The 25,797-nt window shown below is 54.3% G+C and overlaps 1 protein-coding gene across 4 annotated transcripts in view; it reads left to right on the forward strand.

Moving 5' to 3' along the window:
• Positions 1-4,186: 4,186 nt before the first annotated feature.
• Positions 4,187-25,797, forward strand: part of PALD1 (phosphatase domain containing paladin 1) — a 52,517-nt gene continuing 30,906 nt past the window's right edge. The window contains exon 1 of one of the 4 annotated variants that reach the window (XM_058671497.1): positions 4,187-4,297. The gene's annotated coding sequence lies outside the window, so the exon portion shown is untranslated. Of the gene's footprint in view, positions 4,298-4,782; positions 5,075-18,038; positions 18,208-24,602; positions 24,839-25,797 lie in introns of those variants that run through there. The other 3 variants (XM_058671494.1, XM_058671496.1, XM_058671495.1) reach the window with 3 other exon arrangements.

Here is a 25,797-nt window from a genome sequence, read left to right on the forward strand (position 1 = left end):
AGGGAGACAGTGTGTGTGTTCAGGGAGCAGCCCCCTCCCCATGCTTCCATTGTTTCCCAGGGACTGGGATGCTGCAGAAAGCTCCCTGGCATTCCTTGTGGACAGCAGCAGGGGTGGAGGTGGGGTGTGTGCATCGTGCTGGCTAGGGGAAGGAGGAGGGTGCCCCGAGAGGACAGGCCGGGCTGCTGCTCTGTACTGGCTTTCCTGCAGATATTAGTAAGGGCTTTGCATACGCAAGTTCATTTGGTCTCAAAGCCCCCTCAGGGTGGGCAGGGCCATTCCCCATTTTACAGGTGTAGACCCTGAGGTTCAGAAATGCTAACCAACTCACCCAAGGTTTGTCTGTGCTGGAAGCTGGAACATGGCTGGGCTGGCAGTGTCCTGGCATGGCTCAGCAGAGAGCTTCCAGCCAGGATTCCCTGGTTGCTGGTCCCACAGGAGAGCCAGAGAATAGCCTGGGGGCAGGGTCTCCGGTCCCCTGTACATCCTGGCCCTGAGTGGTGCTGGGCGTGGGAGGGGAGCAAGATCCAATTCCTGTTCTCAGGGGCCCCTGTACAGTGCCAGTCACTGGCAACCTTGGTCAGCAATGGCAGAAGGAACTGTGACACAACAGACCTGGGATGTGTGGAAGTGTGCCGGCTGCTTTAAGGTTATGTGGTTTCTGGGTGCAGGGAACATTCATTATCTGGGTAGCTGCTGTTTTCATGGAAGAATGCAATTCCTATTTGGGATCTTGGTCAGCTTGTGTGTGAACTGTGGGCAGATAGGGAGATGTAAGCCTTGGGCCTGAACTCAAAGGAGGCTCTTGCCAGTAAAATCACCACCTATGCAAAGAAGGGTGACACCAATTATGGAACGCATATCCTGTGCTGGGTTGCGGTGACTGGGTCACAGGCCCCCCCATGGATAGAAAGAAGATGGGGTAGGGTGAGGCCAGGGTCGTGACATAGTGGGTTAGGCTGCTATCTGCAACAATGCCAGCATCTCATTGATTTCTAGCTGTTCCACTTCCCACTCAACTCTCTGCTAATATGCCTGGGAAAGCAGTGGAGGATGATCCAGGTGCTTGGATCCCTGCCACCCATATGGTAGACCTGGATGGCGTGTCAGGCACCTGGACCAGTCCCCATGGTTGTGGCCATTTGGACAGTAAGCCAGTAGAAGGAAGCTTGCTCTTTTTCTTTCTGAAACGTTGCCTTTTAAATAAACATTAAGAAAAAAAAAGGAAAGGAAAGAAAGAAGAGAGAGAGGAGTCCTGAGCAGACAAGTTCGCAAGGGCAGGTGAGAGAAGGGTCCAGGGAAGACTACCTGGAGGAGGTGGGATTTGAAATCCATTTGGAAAGACTGAGTGGCCCTGACAGGTTTAGGGCCCGGTCAAACCGAGCTCAGTGGTGACAACAATGACAAGAGCAGCTGCACTGGCTCAGTGCCAGGCGCCCTTGTAGTCCTTGAGACATTCCTGGGAGGCAAGATCCACTCTTGGCACTGGTTCCAGATGAAGAGGGCAGAGAAGGGGAGGGAGGGGTGTTCCCAACGGTCTAGCAGTCAAGGCTAGAGGCAGGCTGGGTACAGAGTCCTAACTTCATAAGTAGGCAAACTGCAGGAGAGGGGTGCTGTGTCCTGCAGCCACGGCCAGGGTATACAGGGCATCCTTCTGGGACTCCTAGGGTGGGAGGCTAGAACAGGGTGGGATGGGAGGAAATGGCTTCCCCTAAGACACCAGCCCTGGATGGCCCATATGCTTCCTGTTCTTGGCAGTAACATGGCCACAAGGAATAAGGAGACATTAGCCCTTGTCCTGACATGGTGCATGCCCTGGTCAGGGTCCCCCAGTCTGTGGGAGACTCCACGGGGAGCCAGGAGAGTGGGCAGCTGTTTCCTGTCTGCCTTCTGCAGACTCACCTGCCTACTGGGAAAGAACTCTTGGTTGGAGTCTCCCCACGAGGGAACTGGGTCCCCATTGCCTGCCTTTCTGCCCAGGGACTGAACTTGAGAGTTCCCTCCCACAGCTGCCACATCTTGCAGATGGTCACTGGCCAGTGTGTCATGGAGTCACTCATTGTCCTAGGTGGTTTTGCACTGGGGTTTCTTTATGTGTGCGTGCAATGCTGACCCACACATGCACACCTGTGTACTCACACTCACTCCTGCCAGGTTCTTGCAGAAGCAGGCATGCCCCGATTTGCATCCTTGCACCCTTGAGCTCACACACAAGCCACATAAACAGCTGTGTGTTCATGCACATGTGTTCCACTTAAGCACAGACTGAGGCCCTGCCTGGGTTCCTTTAGATGATAAAGGGTCTCAGGTGCTTGTGTGTGTGTGTTGGGGGGATGTGGGTGCAGGGAGTGCTGGTGGCAGGAGCTGGGTGTGTGGGTGTTGGTCCTGGGCCTGTGCTTTTTGAGGCCCCTGTTGTGGGACCCATGGCTCCTCTCATGGGGTCTGGGCTTTAGCCTGAGCTTCCAGGCTTCTCGGGGGGGGGGGGGGGTGGGAGGCTCTGCTCCAGCCTGAAAGGCTCCAAGTGGATCCACTGACTCCTTGCATGGGGCTCTGGAGAAAGTACTGAAATATGCCTGCTGCCAGTGCTGCAGGGCCTGCTGCTGGGATGTGCAGACCCTCTGGGAAGTTGGGTACTGCACTTTGGATTCTGTCTGAAGCCTGTCCCCAAGTCACCTTTGAGCTGCCAGCATTTACTTCTGCAGCCCACCAGCTGAGCCATAGGGACAGTGCCTGCTGGCCCTACTGAAAGTTCTCTGTCAAGGGTGTTTCTGGTGGCTGCATGGGAACACTGTGAATGAAGATGTGCCAGGCTCCGTGCTGGGCAGGGGATGACAGCTCAGAGCTGGCTTATGCTACAGGAACTGCGCCCAGGGAGGCAGCCAAGAGCCCCCCAGACATTGGCAGCAGAGGAGGGGAGTACTGTGTGTATGTGGGTGTGGGTGCAAGCGCTTGCGCAAATGCTGTTTTTGGGTGGGTATATGTGTCTGGGGTATACATGTGTACATGTGTATATGTGTGAATGCTCATGTATAGCCACGTGCACACATGCATGCATGTGCTGTTTGGGTATGAAATGAACAGGTATGGTTTCATGTAAATAAGAGTTTATATTGGGCTTGGCAGTGTGGCCTAGTGGCTAAGGTCCTTGCCTTGATCCCATATGGCTGCTGGTTCTAATCCCGGCAGCTCCACTTCCTCTCTGTCTCTCCTCCTCTCAGTATATCTGACTTTGTAATAAAAATAAAATAAATCTTAAAAAAAAAAAAAAAAAAAAAAAAAAAAAAAAAAGAGTTTATGCACATGGACACCCTTACCCAGGTGTTGGAAGGCATGCTGAGGATGGTACCACTTGGAGGAATCTGGCAGGAGCGGGCATGGGACAAGGGGCAGCAAGAGGAAGGAAAGGACCCGCCTGAGGGGTGGAGTCTTAGCAGCTGCCACACACTGTCCCTGGGCATCCCACACCCACTCCGAAGCAGGACGATGAGTTCCTCTCATGGATGGGGAAGCTGGGGATCAGAGAGTGTGTGCCCTTTTCCCCAGGCCACACAGCCAATAACCAATATGCCAATTGGAGCAGAGACCTGCTGGATTTTGCAGATCGCTTGTCTCCCAAGGCTGGCCCTAGAACATTTTTTTCTACTTCTCATTGGGGTAACCAAAGCAGCTACCCTCACCAGGCATCCAGTCAAAGCACCTGCGCCCTGGGGGCCAGGACCTGGTAGGACCACCCAAATGTATCTCCTTACCCTGTTGTTACTCATTCTTAGGAGGTCACAGGGGCTGCCCTGTCTCCCCTAGCCTGGTACTCTGGTCAGAACGCCTGAGCTGCCTTCCTGCAGTGGTGGCGGACGCTCGGGGGCTCGTCCAAAACCCCTTCCAGAACCGATTGCGGGCGAGGCAGGTAGTGTGACAGGTGAGGAAGGATTTCCCGAGTGAGGAGCAGAGAGGAAGGAAGTGATTCACAAAACACAACAAAGCCTGTCTCCCCGAGAGGAAGCCGCGGCCAGGGAGCCAATGCATGTGGGTGCCCGCGGGGGGCGTGCGAGCCCAGAGCCAGGCAGGGCCGCGGGGGCGGAGGGCGGGACAGGTCGGGCAGCAGTCCAGCTGGAGCGGCGCGGGAGTAAGGGGCGGGCCCAGGGTCTGGCGCCACGGACTGGGGGCTTGGGGCTCTCACCAACTGTGGTCCGACTGTGCCCTCCTGGTCTCTGGGGCTACGAGAAGCAAACAGAGCTTGGAGGAAGCCACCGTGGAGTGGGAGAAGAACCGTGCAGCAGGAATCGCCTTGGTACCCGCGGTGAGGACGAAGCCCCGAGAGGGCAATCCCCTGGCTCAGGTCGCACAGCCCAGGGAGGCCAGCTCTGGAGCCCAGATGCCGTCTCAGTTCTGTCGTAGTTCGAAGCAGAGCTGAACGACGGAAGCACGCGATTGCTTATCTCCCCAGGAGCTGGAATCTGGGAGGGGGTGTGGCGCCGCGGACACTCGCGTCCTTCCCGGGCCAGCGAGGCCGGACGGAGCCCGGCTAAACTCAAAGGAAGAGGAACTGGCTTCCCGGGCAGTCTCTCCCGCCCCAAACTTTTCCTCCTGGCGAAGGGAGGAAGCGGGACCCGGAGGGGGTGGGCGGGCGGGGCCGCGATTCTCTCCCGGATCCCGGCCTCCGGAGCCCGACTTGGGTGAGTGTATCTTTAAATCCGAGCCCCCACCCCCCACCCCGGGCGGTAGGGCCGGGGCTCCGGCGGGCCGGCGGCGGCGGGCGCGGTGATTGGCGGCCGAGCCGGTCCGCCCCTCGGCGTGGGGGCCGCGCGGAGCTGGGGCGCGACGAGGCGCACTCGGCCCGGCGCGCAGTTCCCACTGCCGGCGCCTGCGGGCTGCAGCTCTCGCGGTGTCGCCTGGCGGGCCCGGCCTGGCCGCCTCTGGAGCCGCCTTTGCCCGCGGATGGGCTGGGGACGTAGGGAGGAGCGAACCGGATCCCGCGCTGGGCGCGTCCAGACGCTGCCTGACTTGGTGCCCGCAGTGCGGGCGGAGCGCGCCGGCTGCAGGAGCACGGATGCCCCCAGGAGCCGAGGGCTGGCAGGTACCGACGCGGGTTCTGGGGCTGCTCTGACCATTCACACTCTAGGCTCGGGAGAGGAGGGGTCGTGCGTCTCCACCCCGGGCAGCCCAGAATTGGTTCTTGGGAGGCCAGCGGGACTTCATTTTTTTAAAAGATTTATTCATTTTTTTATTACAGCCAGATATTCACAGAGGAGGAGAGATAGAGAGGAAGATCTTCCTTCCGATGATTCACTCCCCAAGTGAGCCGCAACGGGCCGATGTGTGCCGATCCGAAGCCGGGAACCTGGAACCTCTTCCGGGTCTCCCACGCGGGTGCAGGGTCCCAATGCATTGGGCCATCCTCGACTGCTTTCCCAGGCCACAAGCAGGGAGCTGGATGGGAAGTGGAGCTACTGGGATTAGAACCGTTGGCCATATGGGATCCCGGGGCTTTCAAGGCGAGGACTTTAGCCGCTAGACCACGGCGCCGGGCCCTGGACTTCATTTTGTAAGCCAGCTGCCAGCAGTGACTGGGCTCTTGGGTCTGGGCTAGCTCGTCATCTGCTGCGACCCTTCTGGGGGTGGACGTGGTCTGAAGTTCTCTCGCTTCTGCATCTCTGGACTTGTTAGCTGGGCGCCCTGTGCCACCCAGAGGAAGGGGGAGCCCTTTGGTGATCCACAGTTGGGGTCTCCTGACTCATCTTTAGGGTGCCTGAGCCCAGCAGACCGGCGAACTAGTGCGCAGGGGCTGGGATCCTTGATCCTGTCTGTCCTCCTTCCCGTCCTCTTCTTCGTCTGTGGGCGTGGCTGACCTGGGAGAGCCCATTTTTCCAACTTGTCAAGAGGGTAGGGAATGGGGGACCCTGGAGGTGGGGACTTTCAAGTGCCAGGGTGGATGGAGCACCTTTTGTCCCTAGGGAGGAGGGCCGAAGGAAAGCTCCCTCCTCTCAGCTTCTCTTTCTTCCAGCCAGGGGTCCAGGCACCAACTCTGGCCTCTGGGCCGAGCAACCTGAACTCCTGGCACCTGCTAGATGGCTCCAGGCAGTGGTGGTTGGCTCTGGTGGGGTGGGGTACTGTCCTTCAGGCAGCCAGGCTCCACAAGCATGCAGAAAATGAGCTGAAATGCTGTTTTTCCTGATCCTAGCCTGGTACTCATGGAAATGCCAGGAGGCTGCACACAGTGAATTGCTACATGCAGGTGGCTGGTGGAGCTGGGATTGTATTCTCATGGGAGCACACCACTGCGATTTGTGTGCCCCTTCCCTGTTACCCTGCTGGTAAGCAGGGGTGCTGGCCACCTCCCAGGGCAGGGCTCAGCTGGAGGACTGGGCAGGGGCTGCTGTACCCATGCCCAGGTGTTGGTTCTCTTGGGTGGGGCTGGCATGGAACTGTCCCGCCTGTCCTGGGGCACCTGAGGCTAAGGTCAAAAGGCAGCCTGGTAGGGAGGAAGCCCTGACTTCCTTTCTGTGGAGCCTGCCTCCATCACCAGGGGTGCGGGTGGTGCTGAGAGGCCCCAAGCTAGACATGGTTTCCTGTGAGTGCAGACAGGGCCCTGAGTGATGGTGTGTACTCTCCTGTTTTTGGTGGGATCTGCGGACAGGCAGATTGGGCTCCCCCACTCCCTCAGCTGGCTCCAGATGGGCGACATCTCAGGCGGTTCAATTCTGACCACGGAGGGACTCTGCCACGTTCGTCTTGATCACTGGCAGGTTTCTGCTTTGTGGAGGTAGTGTTGTGCTCCTGCCTGTGGCTTTGGGCCCCTTGAGACCTTGAGGGAATACTCAGCTGCTTCCGGGCAGGTGGCACACATCCCGCCAGGTCCCCTGGGCACAGGCAGGGGAACCCCTGTGTGGACAGAGAAGCAGGTGTATGCGCAGGTTCATGGGTAGAGTCATGGAGGGTCGTGTGCTTGAGCAGACAGGGCAAGACAGTGGAGGTGGGCCAGCAGCCCGGGGACATGCATGGCAGGACACAAAACCTTGTGCAGGCATCAGTGTGAAGCTCTTGTGGGCCACTGAGTCAACTATAGACCAGTATGTACCATCTCTGGGATTTGAAACCACCCACAGACAAGGCAGACACCTTGGTGGCCCTCAGAGCATGGACATGAGCTGTCCTTCATATGTTCACAACCACAAGGCAGTGGACAGATCACAGAGCTGGCTTGAGTACTTGAGCAGATCTGGAGTTGGCTGTGGGTCCTGGGGCATGCCTCGAGGTTGTTCTGTCTGGGATGGTGGCGGTCCTGACAGTAGGTGCCAAGGCTTCATGTCTGGACTCCCAGCTTTACTCTCTGAGCCCTTTAACCTTCTTGCTCGCTAAGCTGCAGGGCTGGTTTGTGCCTTCAGCCTTGGCCGGAGTTCCCTGAACCTTTGATTTTTATCAAGCTTGTATTTTTAGAAGCTTCTGTGTGGCCTGGTTGCTCCAGCTGCATTTTGCCTCCCAGATTTGGGGAATTGATTGGGGGGGGGGTTTCCTGGATGTGGGAGTTTGCTTCTGAATCCAAGCCTGTGGGCCCTTGCTGGGGAGTGGGTAGAGGAAGGGTGGGCTGTGCACTGGGCAGTTGGGTCTATGGGAGAGCCATGCCCTCTGGTGTGGTGCCCCCTGCCAGCCCTGGCCAAGGTCCAGATCTCCTCTGTCCAGCTTGTCAGCTGGGCAGCAGCCCAGATTCTGGATGATCCTTGTGTGACCTTGGGTCTTCATTGCCTCATCTTTAAAGTGGGACCAGGAACCCCTAGCTCCTTGGGGACATTGGCAGGGTTAACTGGGAGAAACCCAGTGGCAGGCGTGTGGCCTGGGACCTGATACAGCAAGTGCTGGGGCAGCTCAGGTGCTATGGGCAGGAGTCCCCTCCATAGCCAGGCGCAGAGTCCTGTTGGAAAGCTGAAGGACTTGGTGCTTGTGTCTGCCCAGGCAGCCACTGCTTAGCTCTCATTGCAGGGTCAGGAAGTGGGTAGGCTGGATGGGAGGCCGGGCTGTCCGCCTGCTGGGCCTCTGGGAGGGGAACCAGTGGTTTACTAAGAATAGCCCAAATCCTGGCCTGCCCATGTCTCTGGAGTGGGCACAGCCCTGGGCCTGGAGCAGTGGACGCGGTGTGAGGGGAGGCTCATCCTAGGCCTGGGGCTGGGGCCTGGGGAGCAGAGAGCTGGGCAAGCACTGGCATTTATAATGTTGCCTTCCTCTGTGGGCGGAGCTTGTCCTCAGGGTTGCCTGGGACCACCTTCCTGCTGCACTGACACGCACGTGTGCACTGATGGGTGCTCCTTATTGAACTCAAGGGTGAAAGAGGCTGATGCTTGGCGAGGGTGGGGGCAGGGGAATGGCTGGCATCAGAGGGTAAGCACCAGAAGCCTTTGGCCAGGGCTCTTGATGCATGGGAGGGAGTGACTGGGATTTGCCGTGGGTGGTGTCTTGACTTAGGTTCCTGAATTTCTTGGCCTGAAGTTTGGTATGAGGAACAGGGCTTCCAAAAATGGGTTAGAGTCAGTCCCTGATGGTGGGGGAGTGAGAGGTGTGGACTTGCTTGCCTTGTGCCAGGTTGCACTGGTGCCCTGATGTTGGTGGTGGTGGTGGTGGTGGTAGTGGTGGTGGGTGGAGTCTGTGTTAGTTGTTGTGGGGTCTTGCCTGTGAGCTTTGGAAGAGGACCTGAAGTTCCCCCAGGAGGGAGGGCTGCACAGCAGGAGGAGGGAGCTGTGCTAGGTGACAACCCGTGGGGAGGTGGCCCTTGTGTTTCCCGTGACTTGTGCATGGAATGGACTATGGGTGTAGCTCAACAGGCATCCTTACCTGGGCCGAGCTGGGACATTACCCATGCTAGAGGTGGCAGTGACCCTGCAGCAGTCTCTGGGCACTGCATGTGCTGCAGGCTAACTTTCAGGCTTCCTGGAGCTGGGGTGCTGGGAGTACCCTTGAAAATGGGTCCCGCCTGCCAAGATTCCAGGGAGGGGCCCTCAGATGGTCTGGGGCCTTGGCAACCCTTTGCGTCTGTCCTGCCTCTGATCCCCAGGTCCTGCTTGTCTGTTGTCTGTGCTTGTCTGTTGTCTGTGCTTTTCTAGAGGGAAGGGGGGACAGGGACACTTTTTTTTTTTTTAAAGATTCTGTTTGGCTAGTGGGAGGAGAGCCTCTCCGCCCTTTCCTTTTCCTGGGCCTGGAGAACTGACTGAAGGGATTGACCTTTTCCTGCCCAACACTGAGTACAGCAGGACCTGCCCTCTGTGATTGCTGCCTCGCAGTGGCTGGGACCCCTGGTGGGGGTGCAGGGCCCCCTCTCCCTCCATTAGCTCCCCAGGGGCAGTGTCCCACTGGAGCCACCAGAGTATTGATAGCAGGGCTGTCTGGGCCACATCTAGCCTGCTGCCAGTGCTGGGTTGGCCTCCCTTCTGAATGGTGTTTTCATGTCCTCCCAGTCAGGCTGCCCTGGAGCTCCTGGGCATTGGGAGTCCTCTGTGGGCACCTTGGGTTCCTGCTCTCTCCAAGGCCTGATGGAAGATCTGATTTCTTGGTGCCCCAGGAGGAGGGGCCCAGGGGTCCACCCTGGGGATAACCCTGGCCCTGCAGAACCTGGGACAACTGAGGAATATGTCCAGAAGTGGCAGTTGGCTGTTCCGCTGAGGCCTATTTTCTCACCCGTGGAATGAGTGATTTCTTTCCCCCTCTACCTTTAACACACTTTGAAATTCACCCAGCATAAAGATGAGAGTGTGTAATCCCCAGCTCCATAAGGTTCCAGAATGTTTTTGCCACCCCAGGAAAACCCTGTACTGCTCATCAGTGACCCCCATTTCATCTACTTAAGCAAAATAGTTTTACCGAGGTTAGCTCACCTGGTGAAGTGTGCAAGTGCATGAGCGTTGGTTAAAGTCATGGCCATGCAGCCACCGCCTCACCCAAGCCTGAGAATGTTTTCATCACCCAGGAAGCTCCTCCTGTTCTCACCTGTGGTCTGGGCCCCCTCACCCACTTTCTGTCATTGTTTTGTTTTCCTAGATTTTCACATACCAGGATCATGTAATATCCATGTCTGGCTGGCTTCTTGACTCAACATGTTACCTTTTTTCTTTTTTTTTTTTTAAGATACATTTAAAAAATTTTTAGAAATTTTTTATTTTTTTAAAAAAGATTTATTTTTATTGCAAAGTCAGATATATATATATAGAGAGAGAGAGAGAGGAGGAGAGACAGGAAGATCTTACGTCCGATGTTTCACTCCCCAAGTGGCTGCAACGGTTGGTACTGTGCTGATCTGAAGCCAGGAGCCAGGAACTTCCTCCAGGTCTGCCACATGGGTGCAGGGTCCCAAGGCTTTGGGCTATCCTCAACTGCTTTCCCGGGCCACAAGCAGGGAACTGGATGGGAAGTGGAGCTGCCGGGATTAGAACCAGTGCCTGTATGGGATCCTGGCACATTCAAGGTAAGGACTTTAGCCACTAGGCCACTGCGCCGGGCCCTCAAACATGTTTAAGGTCCATGTTGGGGGCCCGGCGGCGTGGCCTAGTGGCTAAAGTCCTCTCCTTGAACGCTCCGGGATTCCATATGGGCGCCGGTTCTAATCCCGGCAGCTCCACTTCCCATCCAGCTCCCTGCTTGTGGCCTGGGAAAGCAGTTGAGGACGACCCAATGCATTGGGACACTGCACCCACGTGGGAGACCCGGAAGAGGTTCCAGGTTCCCGGCATCGGATTGGCGCACACCGGCCCGTCGCGGCTCACTTGGGGAGTGAAACATCGGATGCAAGATCTTCCTCTCTGTCTCTCCTCCTCTCTGTATATCCGGCTTTCCAATAACAATAAAATCTTTAAAAAAAAAAAAAGATCCATGTTGATCTTATACTTGATCTTACGTTGTTGCATATTTGGGTGCATCCATGCCGTTCTCATTGCTGAGTAATATTCCACTATGGACTATCTTTAAAATAGCAGACATACAATTGTTATATCTGTAAAAGATGAAGCCTCCGGGAGCTGATGTGGTGGCATAGTAGCCTTATTCTCTACTTGGAAGCACTGGCATCCCATGTGGGTGCCAGTTCAGGTTCCAGGTGCTCCACTTCTGATTCAGCTCTCTGCTTATGGCCTGGCAAAGCATCAGAGGGTGAATCAGGTCCATGAGCTCCTGCACCCACGTGGGAGACCAAGAGGAAGTTCATGGTTCCCAGCTTTGGATTAGCTCAGTTCTAGCTGTTGCGGCCATTTGGAAGTGAACCACTGGATGGACGATCTCTCTCTGTCTCTCCTCTGTAAAATTTGCCTTTTGAAATATAATAAATAAGATCTAGGGGTAGGTCCCTACTTCCTAAGAAGGATACCAAAAGCAGTAGAAATCGAGACCAAAATAAACAAATGGAACCTCATCAAACTAAGAAGCTTCTGCACAGCAAAGGAAACAATCAACAAAGTAAAAAAGCAGCCCACAGAATGGGAGAAGATCTTCGCGTACGACATAGGTGATAGAGGACTAATCTCCAGAGTATACAAAGAATTACAAAACAGCCAAAACACCAAAATAAACAAGCCACTCAAGAAATGGGCACGGGAAATGGGCAGACATTTCACAAAGGGACAATCCCAAATGGCAAATAAACATATGAAAAAATGCTCAAGCTCTCTGGCAATAAGGGAAATCCAAATTAAAACATCAATGAGATACCACCTAACGCCAGTAAGGGTGGCCCACATGAAAAACACCAACAACACTTGCTGGCGAGGTTGTGGGGAAAAAGGAACCCTACTCCACTGCTGGTGGGGCTGCAGGATGGTACAGCCTCTATGGCAATCAGTATAGAGAATATTCAAACAACTCAAAATCGACATACCGTATGACCCAGCTATAGCACTCCTAGGAATATATCCAGAACACTTGTTTTATGACAAACCAACATGCACTCCTATGTTCATAGCAGCACAATCAGTAATTGCAAAAACATGGAAACAACCAAAATGCCCATCAGCAGAGGATTGGATAAGAAAGCTATGGTTCATCTACTCCATGGAATACTACTCAGCTATTAAAAAAAACAAAATGCAGTTCTTTGTGGCCAAATGGGCCAAACTGGAAACCATAATGCTAAGGGAAATGAACCAATCCCAAAAGGTTAGATACCACATGTTTGCCTTAATTTAAGATGATATGATGTTAAGCATATCATGTTATGTTATGGATATTATGTCATATGTAGTATATAAACTAAAATTGAACTGTGAATGGGGGGTCACAGAAAGTGGTTAAGAAATTACATTTATTTTTAACATGTTGACTGCTCAATACCATGTCAATTAATTCCATAATGATGTTAATTGTTGCAGATGGTATATTAGTGCTTTTACTTGACCGGGATGATACTATGCTGACTCTGCCCTCAGACCAGAGAGGGTCTACCCAATAAGTAGTTGGACTTGTCTGGACTATAAGATGTTGGACTCTATGCTTGGCAAATACTTGCAAAGAGGGAATTTCAACTGAACTTGAACTATGGTTATGCAACAAGGTGGAGGAACCCACCATGGGGGGAGGGTGGGGGGGAGAATCCCAGATTCTATGTAATTACAATACAATGTAATTAATGAATAAATTTAATAAAAAAAAGAAATATAATAAATAGATCAAAGAAAAAAGATCAAGCCACAGCTCCATGGAAAGAAAGAAAAATGCAAAGCTTTGTCTCCCTCCTCATTTTCTGTGTCCTCCTCAAAGGTGTGAACAGCACGGGCAGTGCTCTGCCGAATGTTCCTGGGTCTCTTCCTCTCTTTCCATGTGAACTTGTGTTTGATTTGGTGATGACGTCCAAATAACCACTAGGTTGGATCGGATGCCCACCCCTGCCCCCTTTAAGATATAATTCACGCACAATGCCCCCACCTGTTTAAAGCACCCAGTTCAACAGCTTTGGCATCTATCACGTAGTCTTCCTTTATAACATCCTTATTAAGGCTCTGGGATCCCTCATGCCATGAGCAGTCACCCCCAGCCCCTGGCCGCTGCTTCATTTTTCATCTCTGTAGACTTGCCTATCCTAGACATGTCATATACATGAAATCATACCACAGGTAGATTTTTGTGGATTCCCCTTTTAAAGGAGAAATACTTCACCCATTTTGATTTCTTTTATTCTCATTGGAATATAACATCATTATGTATATGACCAGATACACATTTCTTAGGCTTGAGGCTTTTTCATAAGCCTAAAATGAATATGAAATACCCTCAGAAAGACCACTCATTTCCTGGTGAATAATGCTAGCTTCCTTGGAAGGTTGTTAACTGCAAGGAAGGCACCGTTGTGGACTTGGGGGTGTGGGGCCTGCGCCTGGTGGGCTTCTCTATCCCACTCACCTGCCTGTGTTTCCTGTACCTGCTGTAGAGTATTTGCTACTCCGTGACAGGATCCCACAGGGTGATCAGACCCCACTGCCCCAGTAGAAATCCCTGTTTTAATAGGGCATCGTCTGATGGTTGGACAATCAGAGCGGAAGAGGGATGTGTACAGTGGCCCTAAAACACACTGTGGGTGAGAATCACAAATTTGTCACAGATAGAGATGGGCTTTGTGTAGTTTACACAGATGCTGTGCTTGTGAGCCAGGCCCTGGCTGCTAAGAGGCAGGACCTTGGAATTGGACACGCCCAGGATGCTATGGGCTGTAGGGTGGCTTCATTCTCTCTCCACCCCCTACTCCCTACCCCCGCCCCGCCATTCGAGCCACAACCTGTCTTTGTTTGGGCTGTGGCTGTGATGGCCTTCATGGAGAGGGAGCTGGATCACAAACATAGGAGCAAGCTTGAGCTTAAAATGGCCTGGCAGGACTTGCTCAGGAGGTAGGCAGTAGGTGACCACCGATGAGCTTGTTGCTTTCTTTCTGCAATTTACGTTGTGTAGTGTCCTCTGAGAGAAGAACTGTACATCTCATTTTTAGAAAGAATTATTTGAAAAACAATGACAGAAGAGAGAGAGATCTTTTGGGGTTGGGATTGTGGCACAGCTGGCAACGCCGTTGCCTGCAAAGCTGGCATCCCATATGGGATTGGTGTCTGTTGGTTCACTGCCCAAAATGGCTGCAGTGCTAAAGGGCTGCTCTGGGGCTGAAGCCAGGAGCCTGGAACTCCATGCAGGTATCCCACGTGGGTGCCAGGGGACCCAGTTCTTGAGCCGTCCTTTGCATTCCCAGGCACATTAGCAGGGAGCTGGGTTGGAAGTAGATCAGCTCAGAGTGAACTGGTGCTTTGACGTGGGATATCAGAGTCGCAGGTGGTGGCTGAATTCGCTGCACTTCAAGCTGGCTGCAAAATTTGTCCATTTTAAAGTACATAATTTGGTGGCATTTAGCACAGTTGCGTATTGCACAACTATCTCCTCTGTCTAGTTCCAAAAACATTTCTCTCTGCCAAAAAGAAACCTCAAGTCTATGAAGCAGTCATGTGCCCTCCCTGGGGGTCCTGGCCACCCCCAGTCTGCTCCCTGTCCTCTTGTCAGTTATGTATCTTATTATCATTACTATTAAAGATTTGTTTATTTGAAAGGCAGAGTTACAGAGAGAGAGGAGGAAAGACAGACCTTCCACCTGTTGGTTCACTCTCCAAATGACTGCAATAGCAGGGGCTGGGTCAGGCTCAAATCAGAGCCAGGAGATTCCTCCAAGTCTCCTACATGGGTGCAGGGCCCCAAGCACTTGGGCCATCTTCTGCTTTCTCAGGTGCATTAGCAGGGAGCTGGATCCGAAGTGGAGCAGCCAGGACTCCAATCAGCTCTCAAATGGAATGCTGCCAACACAGGCAGCGACTTGACTTGCCGTACCATTTGCCAGCTACAAGGCCAGAACCTTGGATATTTCATACAAATGGAGTCCTGAGAGGGCACTTAAAGGTTGTAGAGGACAGAATTAAAAGGGGTCGATTTGGGTCAGTTTTGAAATCCATGCTCAGAGTGCACACGGCTGAGCTGTTTAGACTTCACATGGTTGACGTACCAGTAGATCTGTCTTTCAGTTCCATTTCCCACAAACTTCTTACAGCATCCTCACGTGCTGGAGACCACTGATGAGGCAGCCTGCTGATGTCCTGGGTGGCCATGTGGTGGTCTGGCCAGGACTCCATTCTTTCTGTTAAGGGGTAGCGCCCCATTGGGTGGGCATGCCCTGCCAGCCTCCTACAGGGTCAGCGGATGTTTGGGCTGTTCCTCTGTAAAGCTGTTGGGAGTGGTGCCTCTGAGTAGAAGCATTTGCTTGGGTTTAGCTGCTCTGTGCTCTTTGGGATGTACCAATGGGTGGGGTGGCCCAGTTCTACTCCATAATACTTTTGTGTGGAAGTTTCCCAGTTGCATGTTGACTTCTACCTGTATGAATCAACTGAAAACCTCTGATTTGTCTGCGTTCAAGGGTAGATTTTATGGTTGGTGAACGGTAGCTCGGAGATCTCTCACAGGCATGTGTGGAGTCTGAACTGAGTTAGTTGTGCTGTGTCCCCTGCTTCCCCACACAATGTAGATCTGGGGGGCTGTGAGAACCACTGCTCTCTTGGCTTATCTGGCCTCTTCCTGGCGTCTTGGCTAGAGGTGCTTGCTGTAGCCCTGTTTCCTCAATTTCCCCACTTGCCACGTGGGCCTGGGAGCAGCTCCCACCGTGTTGCAGGCTGTAAGGAGGCAGACATGCTCGCGGATTTCCTGTCTGGTCGCTCCTTCCCTCTTGGTCTCAGTTACTTTCCAGGGCTGCCTGTGAAAGCCCTGGGGCCAGTTCCTCTTTCTCTGTGGGGCAGGACCTGGCTTCTTTCTGAGATTGTAGTGGGGGACAGGGTGGAGGCTGTGGCCACCTTATCAGCATGCCCCGTCTTCACCATCCCGCTGGTGGTTCAGCCCAGACAGCTCAAAGGGGCCCACGACTCCCCTGTTTGTCACACCTTCCAAACTGTGTCACCAGTTCCCCTGGCCTTATCCTGACAGCCCTGGGACACTTATCTGCCTGTCCTGTCCTGCTGTTCCAGTCCAAGGTCCCCAGGGTGACTCCCAGATGTGTCCCTACGAGTCTTGCTAACCCAGCAGTTCCGAGGACCCAGGTAAACTGTGAAAGTCAGAGCAAGGACGGACAGTTGGTGTGTCAATAGAGGCTGCTTGAGATGCCCGTGGCCCACATTGGGGTGCCTGGGTCTGAGTCTCAGGCCTGTTCTGAGCCTAGCTTCCTGCCCGAGTGCGCCCTGGGAGGCAGCGGTGATGTGCCAACAGACTGGTTCCTTACCATCCACATGACAGACCTAGACTGAGTTCCCAGACCTTTGCTTTGACATGGGATCCAGCCTCAGCTGTAGTGGGCATTTGGGGAGTGAGCCAGTGGAAGGGAATTCTCTGTCTCTTCTCTGTTTATGAAATCAGGAACGCAGAAGTTAGGACTCTTCTCTGAACCTGCCCTGTGCTGGTCTCCATCCTGGAGCCAGCTTCCCACCCGCCTTGCTGCCACCCCACCAGCCTTCACTGATCCTTTCATGGACTGGGAACACATCCTGACTCAGAACCTTTGCCTGGGCTGGCCCCGCCATGGGGAGGTGGAGAGCCTCAGAGCTGGCTGGCTCATTGCTTTCAGACCCTTACTCACGTGTGAGGCCCTGGGTGGAGCTACGCATGAATGCCCTGTGTGTGGCTGGCAGGTACAGTGTATTCTGTGCCTGCTATTGGCATGTGCCAGGCAGGCTGTCGTCTTCTGTATCGCAGGGGCAGCATCTCCCACATAGCCAATGCCCTGGGAAGGTTGACTGGCACCTGTTTCTGAAACTCCTGCTCATGGGCCTTGGCTTATTAGCCCAGTGGCCACTGCCACTTTCCCATGTCCCTGAATCCGTCCAAGAAAGCTGTGTTAACGTTGTGAATCTGAGCACCCCGACCTTCCTGTGGGAAGTCCCTTTTGACAGTGTGGTGGACATGGACTTGGCAGTCACCCTTCGCGTCTGTGCAGAGATGTGGTAGGTGCCATCTCCACAGCTGGTGGGTTTGTCTTGACAAGGAATGGTGTTTTTTTCTGCTTCACAGACAAGGAAGTGGGGCACTTTTGTGGGGTTGGAAATGTAGCAACTGGGAAACATTTTGAAATCGTGAAGATGTGGGGAGACCTGCCCTGCCAGAGGGAGCCAGTTGCTGTGTGAACTGCTGCAGCTGTTTGGAAGCTGGCTGGGCAGTGGCCATGCACAGGCCCTTCCATCTGAGCCTTTGGAGTGTGGCAGTCGTTCCTAAATTTGAGTACCTGCCACAACACTGGGCCATGCACACAAGGATGCTGGGGCAGCCTGTGGCGGGGAACTGAGGCCCCCGTCTCCTCTTAGTCTCAGGATGTTGGTACCTGTTGCTCCTTATGCTTGCTTCCATGGCCTGGCCTCTTACCTGTCCTGTGTCAATACAGGTCTTCTGTGACCATCAGACCTAATATGAGGCATTGTTATGCCTTCTGCATTTTCTGTCCCAGCCTCTGAGCCCCTTGCAACCCAACCCACCATGCGTCTCAGTTGTCTTTCTGCTGACTTTTCCCTGTCCTCTAGTTGCTCCCTTGAGGGTCCAGGACCATGCCTGTCTGGTCCACAATCGATGCTTAGTAGTTCTTCATTGAATGAGTAGTAGTGATAGAATAAATGGGAGGCAGGCGATCATACAGGGTGGAGCTAGTGTGTAGAATACAGATGCTGGTTAAAATGCCTGCATCTTAAGGGGGTGAAGGCTGCTCCCAAGAGTGAAGCCCTGATGAGTGGCAATTGCACTTCATGTTTTAGTGTCTGGGTTCATGTCCTTACCTGGTTCCCTGTCCAGCTTCCTGCTAACCCTGGGAGGCAGCTGAGGGAGGGCTCCCATGCTTGGGTCCCTGCCAACCACATGGGGTCCTGGATGGAGTGTCCAGTTCCTGGCTTCAGCCTGGCTCAGCTCCAGCTGTTGCAGGCATCTGGGGAGAGGCCCGGCAGATAGGAGAACTCTCTGTCTCCACACTCCTGCGTTCACTGTCAGTCTCGCTCTGCCTCTGTCTCTGCCTTTTAGACAGTGATGGTGATGAAGATAAAAAGACGCCCATATTCCAGATTGGAGTTCCTAGGTTGGTATCTGTCTCCGACTCCTGACTTGAGTTTCCTACAGATGTAGACCCTGGGAGGCTGGCTTTGGTCCAGGTTCAGACCTCACCCCAGGAACTGAGGGCATTTGGGAAGAACACCAGCAAATGTGAACTCATTTATGGTCTCTCTCACTCTCAAATAATGCCTTTCAAATAATGACATACCAGGCAGGGATGCAATCACGTGTATCGACTGGGGTGTATATGTGTGTGCTGTCCTCTTAAGGGAAAAAGCTTATTGTAAAAAGAAGCTTAACAAATGGGCACTGGTTCAAGTCCCAGCTGCTTCATTTTCCATCCAGGTCCCTTCTAACGTGCTTGGAAAAGCAGTGGAAGCTGGCCTAAGTATCTAGGTCCCTGCACCCACTTGGGAGACCTGGCTGGAGTTTCTGGATCCTGGCTTTGCTCACAGCCCCTTTTCACTGACCAAGTGGGAGCTACTGTTTCTTTGGCCTTCTGCAGGCTGAGCTGTCTATTCCAGTGTGAATTGGGGTGTCGTTTGGTGAGTGTGCTGCCATTCTGCTCAAGGTCTAGGACCTCTCTGTGTCCCGTGGGAGTCTCTGCCACCCATGCCTAGTTAGCTCCTCACCTCCTGCTTCCCCAGCGTTAGTTGGCCTGTTCTTGAACTTTGCATCAGTGCACCATGCAGCCAGACCTGTTCCTGGTTGGCTGGGGCCACATGGCACAGATCCTGTGTCTGTGTTGTCTGTGTCAGCTGTGTTGTGTCCTGTGTGTGGACAGGACACTTGTGCACAGGCCTTCACCGCATTTCTGGTTTGTGGTGGTTATGGATACCCAGGGCTCTGGACAGCTTGTAATTCACACCCGCTGGCCTGGGATGCATGCCCGGGATGGGTCCTTGTCGTACCATGAAGGGAACTGAGAGAGGAAGAGACTTGCCCATGGCCTTGTGGTCGTGCAGCCTGTCCCCCTCCCTGCCTTTTCCTGCCCCCACCGTGGTAAATCCTAACCATTTCCCACTGCCAGGGTCTCGAACAGGCCCATTGCATGGCAGTCTCCTCCGCCTCCTGCCATGTCCCCGGCTCCAGAGGTGGAGACCAGGCCCTGCTTGCCCTCCTTGGCAGGGGCTGGCTGCCTGTGAGAGGTAGGGAGGAGCTGGCATGCTCTCCTCTCTAGCTCAAGCTTAGTACCCATGCAGCACCTACTTCTCACCCCTCTCTCTGCACACCCTGGGACCACTGTCCCACTGTCTGTCTGTGCATTTGGCATTTGATTGCTCTAGTAACCAGACATGAGCATAGTCTGAGAGTAGTTGTAGTTTATAATGAGCAAGCCTGTTTCTATCCCACATGGCTGCAGCTTCCAGGGCTGGGCTGGGCTGGAGCTGGCAACTCAATCCAGGTCTCCCATGTGGGAGGCCGGGGCCAAGTGCTTGAGCCATTGCCTGCTACCTCCCAGAGTTGGCGAGAGCAGGAAACTGGCTTAGGAGGCTGGCTGGGCATGCAGTCATATTGTGTCTGGCTCTGTTAAAACACTAAGCGTAATGTCCTCAGGGTCCCTGACTGTTGAAGTTTGTGTCAGGATTTCTCTCCTTTTTCAGGCTGCAGCTCTTCCATCCACTAGTTCACTCTCCAGATGGCTGCAATGGCCAGAGCTGAGCAGATTCTAGTCTCCCACATAGGTGTAGGGGCCCAGAGCCTTGGGTCATCTTCTGCTGCTTTCCCAGGTCATAGGCAGAGAGCTGGATTGGAAATGGAGCAGATAGGACATGAGCTGGTACTGACGAGGGATGCCAATGGCACAGGTGGAGGATTAGCTTGCTCTGCCACTGTGCCAGACACAGATGACACAGACAGCGTGCCAGAACACATTCTGAAGGCACTTCACGTCTTCAGGATTGGATGGGGGAGGTCAGCTGATGGTAGGAATGGAAATAAACCCTGAGAGGTACAAGGTAGGGCCCCTTCTGTATGCATAGGTTGTTGTGTGCAATCCTTACCACGACTTCTTGAGCTAAGGATCAGAATCTCCTCTTACAGGTAAAGGTTCTAGGCTCAGAGAAGCTCAGCAGCTTGATCAAGATCACACAACACATCATGTGCAGCCTGGACTGCATGTGGGACTGCCTGACCATCCAGCTTGTGCTCCTCATGGCTCAACCCAGGGCAGGCCCAGGTGCCTCTCTGAGCCACAGTGTCCTTGTTTCTTTCTTATGGTGGCACCATTTGGCACTTGGGCTGTGGTCAGTGGGCCCCTCCTCCCAGGTCCATGGCACCGTGCTGGGGCCCCAGTTTTTTGCTGAAAGCTTCTTTATGTAGCTGCCTCCTGGAACACCTCCTCCTTCCCCCCACACCCACCCCACCGTATCCCAGTACAAAGCTGGCAGGCCACACAGCAGGAGGTCACTCCTGCCACCAGCCGCCAGGAGCTGCGGGGGTGAGGGAGTTAGAGAGACAGGAGGTGAGAGAAACTCCAACAAGATTTTCCTTGCCCTGCTGGGCCCCAACCCAGGAGGGTGGAGGCGGTGGTGTACTCGCTTGCCAGCCGCTGCCCTGACAATCCAGCAGGCCTCACTGTCAGGGTTGTAGGTTTTGCTTTGGCGGGTGGGCTGGGAGGAGGGTGGGGCAGGGAGGCCTGACTTTGGGTTTAAAGCCACTCCACATCCCTCAACCCCTCTGGGGACCAGCTCAGTCCACAGGGCACTTGTAGGAATGGAGCGACAGCAGGGAATTGTGTGTGCTCCGATGGGCACTGGGGGCCTGGCCCCACCCCGCTCCATCCTGTGTCTCTTTCCTGCTCCCGAGTGGCTCCGTGCAGGACCCAGCTGAGTCCTCTCCTTCTGTGTCAAATGTTGCTCCCAGTTCTGGCCCAGTTCCTCCACCAGGAAACCTTCCCTGCATTCCTGCTGCGTCAGTTCACGCCTCGCTCCTTTGTGCTGCTCTGTACAGTGGCAGAGGCGCTGGTGGGGGAGAAGGCTCAACTGTCTGGCCTGGCCAGCGCTGGGCCTCTCAGGGTTAAGTGTGTCCCTTGCCACGGGCGGAAGCCAAGAGGACAGAGTGTGAAATGAAGTCACTTCCCTGCCGGGGGGACTGCCATGTGCCTGGCCTTCCACACCGAATCCTGTTTCCTCCTTGGCTTCCATGTGCCCACCCACTCCTGGCTCCCATGACCCTGTGGGTCAGCAGCAGGTGGGGACTCCCGCTGGAATGTGGGCCTGTCATTCATCCGGAGAGGTCACTTCCTGTCTGGGTAGGCCGTCCACCTTTCCTGCCTGTGCACTCCACTGGGGGGCTTTGGTGGGCATGATGGGCATGGGGGTGGCTGGAGAAGGTTACTTAATGTCAAGTGCAATGTCTGGCTTGCTTTTTTGGCTCCTGGAGTGCCCTGAGGCCTGGGAGGGGCTGAGGTGCAGAGACTGGCAGTGTGAGATAAGGAAGCTGCTCTGCTTAGCCGGTCCCTTTCTATTGAGCTGGGTGCATCTGCCTGTGAGAGCCACCCGGGCATTAGGGGCCTGGTCAGGCCAGGGCGTTGTGATCTCATGTCACCCTTACTGCCTTTGGGTTGGGAGGCTTGGAGAGACTGGGGAACTTTCTGATCCTGGAAACCTAGCCTCCCCCTGGGGTGGGTATTTGTACTCTGTCTATGGCTGTCAGGAGGGCTGCAGGCCTATGGCCATGCGTGTAGATCTTGTTCTCTGCTTGCTTCTGCATCTCCCTCTCTCTCCATCTGTCCCTCCCTCCCTCCCTCTCCTGTGAGTGGCAGGTGTTTATTGCAGGAAAATAAAGACACTCAGGACGATGAGACAAGCTGTCTCCGCTTCCTGCTCCTGGCCGTGGTCCTGGCTCCCCATCCAGGCTCCCAGGTTTTCTGCAACATGTGTGCACAGCTGTGTCTGAGAGGCCTCTCTGCTTTTTAAGGGATGTAACTCGGAAATAATTTGGTGCGTTTAAAAAAAATAATCAGTGAACAGCTGTCTCCCTTTGTCTCTTCAGTTGGCTGCCTCATTCTTTTGTCCAAACTGCGGATTAAGGCACATGGGAAAGGACTGCCCCGCACAGGTAGGCAGGGGGCTTGAGGGATTTATGAAACCAGGGCACCTCAGGTTGGGGGGGGGGCAGTCAGGGCACCCCCAGAGCCTCATCACCATGCCCTGCCTCCTGCTTCAGGTGCCAGCTCTCACCTGATTTCCTGTGTATTGCATGGGGTGGCTGTTCCTGGGTGTCTAGAGAGGGGAGTCCCATGGCGCTGGCATGTGTAGCCTTCCTGGGTACCATGTTCTGTCGGTGACGTTTGTTACTTTCTTTGTGCTGGTGACTGCATGCTGACACCTAGGGTGCTTTGAACCTGGGTTTTTATTGCCACGAGAGAGATCTCTGGTCAGACTTGTGTGAACTAGGCTGCACTGGGCCCCTTTGTGGCTAGGGCTTACTTCTATTGCATAAGTCACTGGAAGAATTGCTGTGCCCACGTGCAGCATGTTGGTCAAGCCTTAGAAACCTCGCCAGATTGGCCTCCAGAGAGCTGTGCCAGTTTCTGCCCTGCCAGGTGCTTGGAGAGAAAGCAAGCCCCAGGCCCAGGATTGGGGCCAGCACTGGGACGTCCATCCTGCCTTACCTCTGAAATGGGCCTGGGCAGTACCATACCTGGTATCGTTTTGTTTCCAGTGTTTAACTTACAAACTAGATTGAATTATTTCCTCCCATATTTGTTGGCCATTTGTTTCTTCTCTCTCTCTTTCTATTTTAGAAAAGTATTTATTTTAAAGACAGGGAGAACAATAGAGATAGATCTCCCCAAATGCCAAAAAATGGCTGGAGCTGAGGCCCAGCTCGTCATTTGTGGGTGGGTATTGTGGCATAACAGAATGAGCTGTGAAACCAGGGCACCCCTGGGATACCCACCTGCTGTGTCAGAGTGCCTGGGACTTGGCTCCTCTGCTTCTAACCTAGCTGATGCGTCCTGGGAGGCAGTGGGCCACAGCTCAAGGCCTTGTGTTCCTGCAACCCGTCGGGGAGACCCAGATGGAGTTCCTGTCATCTGCCTGGTCCACTGCTAGTTATTGGGAGCATTTGGGGAGTAAGCCAGAAGATGGGAGATCTTTCTGTCTTTCTTTGTTCTATACCCCATCTCTATCCCTCCTTTGTTACTCTTGGAAGTCAAAGAAAATAAGCATTTATGAAAAGTGAAATTCCTCAAGTGCTGATGCCTTTGGTCTGGGGGAGTAAGGAGTTGGCCTGTGTGTTTCCGTGGGCCCCCTTTTCCTTGCCCCTCTGAGCAGCAGGTGTGAAGCGCCCAGCCAGGCTCCGTCCTGCATGGCCAGGGCCTGCCTCTCGGATAGGAGCGCTTTCATGGTTTCCTTTCCCACAGCTGGAGCCCACAGCCTCTCACCAACATGTCCCTTCTCCATGGGCCTTCTCAACCATGTAGGACTCCAACTCCCACTCTCTGCTCCACCATGTTCTCCCTAAAGTAGCCCAAACCTGGAGCGATGGTTGTGTGATGGGCTCTGGGCCCTGTCTTGCTCATTTTCATGACACAGACATCGTAGAGTCTATCCTTCTAGCATCCTCCAGCAGTCTTTCTTGTTTATGTTTGTTCAGGAGGCTCTATGTGCCAGGCTAGTAGGGTCTCCCCACCCCTGGCTGGTGGACTTTGGGATGGGAAGACACCCATGATTGGAAGATGAGGAGGGGAAGTTGAGGAAGGCTTCCTGGTGCAGGGGATGGTGGGGAGTGGGCAGGAAGAGTGAATGCAGAGAGCATGAGGTCGTGTGTCACTGCCACATCCAAGAGGCAGCAGTGGAGGAAGAGTGGCACCTGTGCTGTGCTGAGGCCAGCGAGAACAAGTGACGAGGTGGCCCTGCTGAGCTGTTTGCAGCCAAGTGCCAGAGGTTCAGAGGCAGAACCCTGCCTCGTGCAGACTGTGGAACCCACCGCCTCTGTTTGGTCCCCAGTTGTGTCAGCGTTCATCAGCTGCTGCCTGTCGCAGGCATGGTGTGTGTTCCCTCCAGCTGCAGAGGTGGAGCTAGAGAGTAGGGCAGAGGGAGGGGGCAGGGATGCTTGGCTCTGGGACTGTGGGTGTGACCCTGGCCACCTCTGGGTCTCCATTTCTGTATCTATAAAGTGAGGGGAGCAGACTAGGGTCTCCAAGCCACATTTGGCTCTCCTTCTCTGATGACATGCGTGTACGTGTGTGTATGTGTTTGTGTGCATGTCTAGTGTGTTGGGAGTTTGAGGCCCCAGGGCAGGCAGGCGAGGGGCAGGGCTGAGCTCCCAGCCTGCTGGCTTGATGACAGTTGGATGTGCCTGTCCCACCGCACTCCTGCATGGTAGGGAGCCCTGCAGAGGGCCACTTCCTGTGTGTTTGTTCTGTAGCTGAGGCAGATGTTTCCTGCAGCTGGCTGCTCAGCTCCCCTCCCCCACCAAGAAGGACTACCCTATTTTTAGTTCCATTGTTACTCACCCGGGGCATCTGGCTGCCAGGGGCAAGTGGGAAGCTGCAGCCCTGGTAGGGGGACCCCTCCCCCAGGTCCACTACAGGGTCTGCTGCGAGCCTCCCTGTGTTTGCTGGGAAGCCTGGTGGCCTCAGAAGAGAGGGAAGTGGGCAGCCAGGGGGCATTGTGGTCAGAAGAACCAGGGCTTTGGAACCAGAGGCCTGGCCCTGTCGCTATGTTCCACCCTTGGTACCTCAGTGTTGTTCACTGGCTCAGTGGGACAGTGGTCTTCTCGCAGACTTGTTCAGAAGCTCTGTCGAGAGAGTGACTAGGACATCTGTATGGTAAGATGATGTTGGGACCTACAGACACCGTGGCTTTTATCCTGTTGGGGACAGGGCATGAAAGAGCAGCCAACTCAGAAATGAAGGCCTGTGGGGGTCAAGGCCAGGGTTGGATGGGGTGGAGCGTGGGCGAGGGTGCTCACAGAGTGAAGGAGGATGGTGAGTGTATGAGTGGGGATGGTATTCCAGGAAGTGGGAGCCAGGAGGGCAGAGGCTGTCCCCCTCAGGTTCTTGTCTGGCCCTAGAGCTAGACCTTTCTCCTTGGAGGGGCTGCAAGCTGTGGCTGAGGGCAAGAGGCTGCACATCTGCTTCTGGAGCCTATAGCTGCACTGCTGCTGGAAGTGATGGTGCAGAGAGGGCTGGCCAGGGAGCGATAGTGAGTGGGTCCTGGATGCTCAGGGTGGGGAGGGAGTGGTGGGTGTGAGGACTGAGCTGTGACCAATGGCACTGCTCAGATGGTCTCCTGTGTGTGCCTCCTCCACTGCCTAAGGGCCCTGGTGGCTGGGCATGATGGCTTCTGGATCCCCAGCTCACAGGAAGCTCTGGCTGAGTCTACAGCCTCACAGCCTGGTGTTCACCCTCTGTGAGAGGGTCAAGTCGGTCCTGTGCTGTGGCCACGTGACGTGTGGTCACCGAGGGTCAAACCTAAAAATAACAGGGTGCTTTAGTTAGGATTAGATTTGGCTTCAAGGAGTAGGAAAAACCAAACAACAAGGCTTTACATGAGTTGAAGGTTTATTTATCCATCCAGGGAGATTCTAGAACTCCATGGATCAGGCTGTGGTGGTAGTTCTGTTCCATGTTTTTCTGGGTTGGGGAGAGGGGTTGATCATAGTCCCCAGCGTGTGGCATGATGTATTCGTGACCCAGGAGGGCTGCGAAACTTCTGCCATTGCATCTGTGTTCCAGGCAGTAAGGTGGGAGAAGGGGGATGTCTTTCAAGGGAGGGGGTTAGAAGT

This window comes from Ochotona princeps, chromosome 13 (genome assembly GCF_030435755.1).
Source record: "Ochotona princeps isolate mOchPri1 chromosome 13, mOchPri1.hap1, whole genome shotgun sequence".
Lineage (NCBI taxonomy): Eukaryota > Metazoa > Chordata > Mammalia > Lagomorpha > Ochotonidae > Ochotona > Ochotona princeps.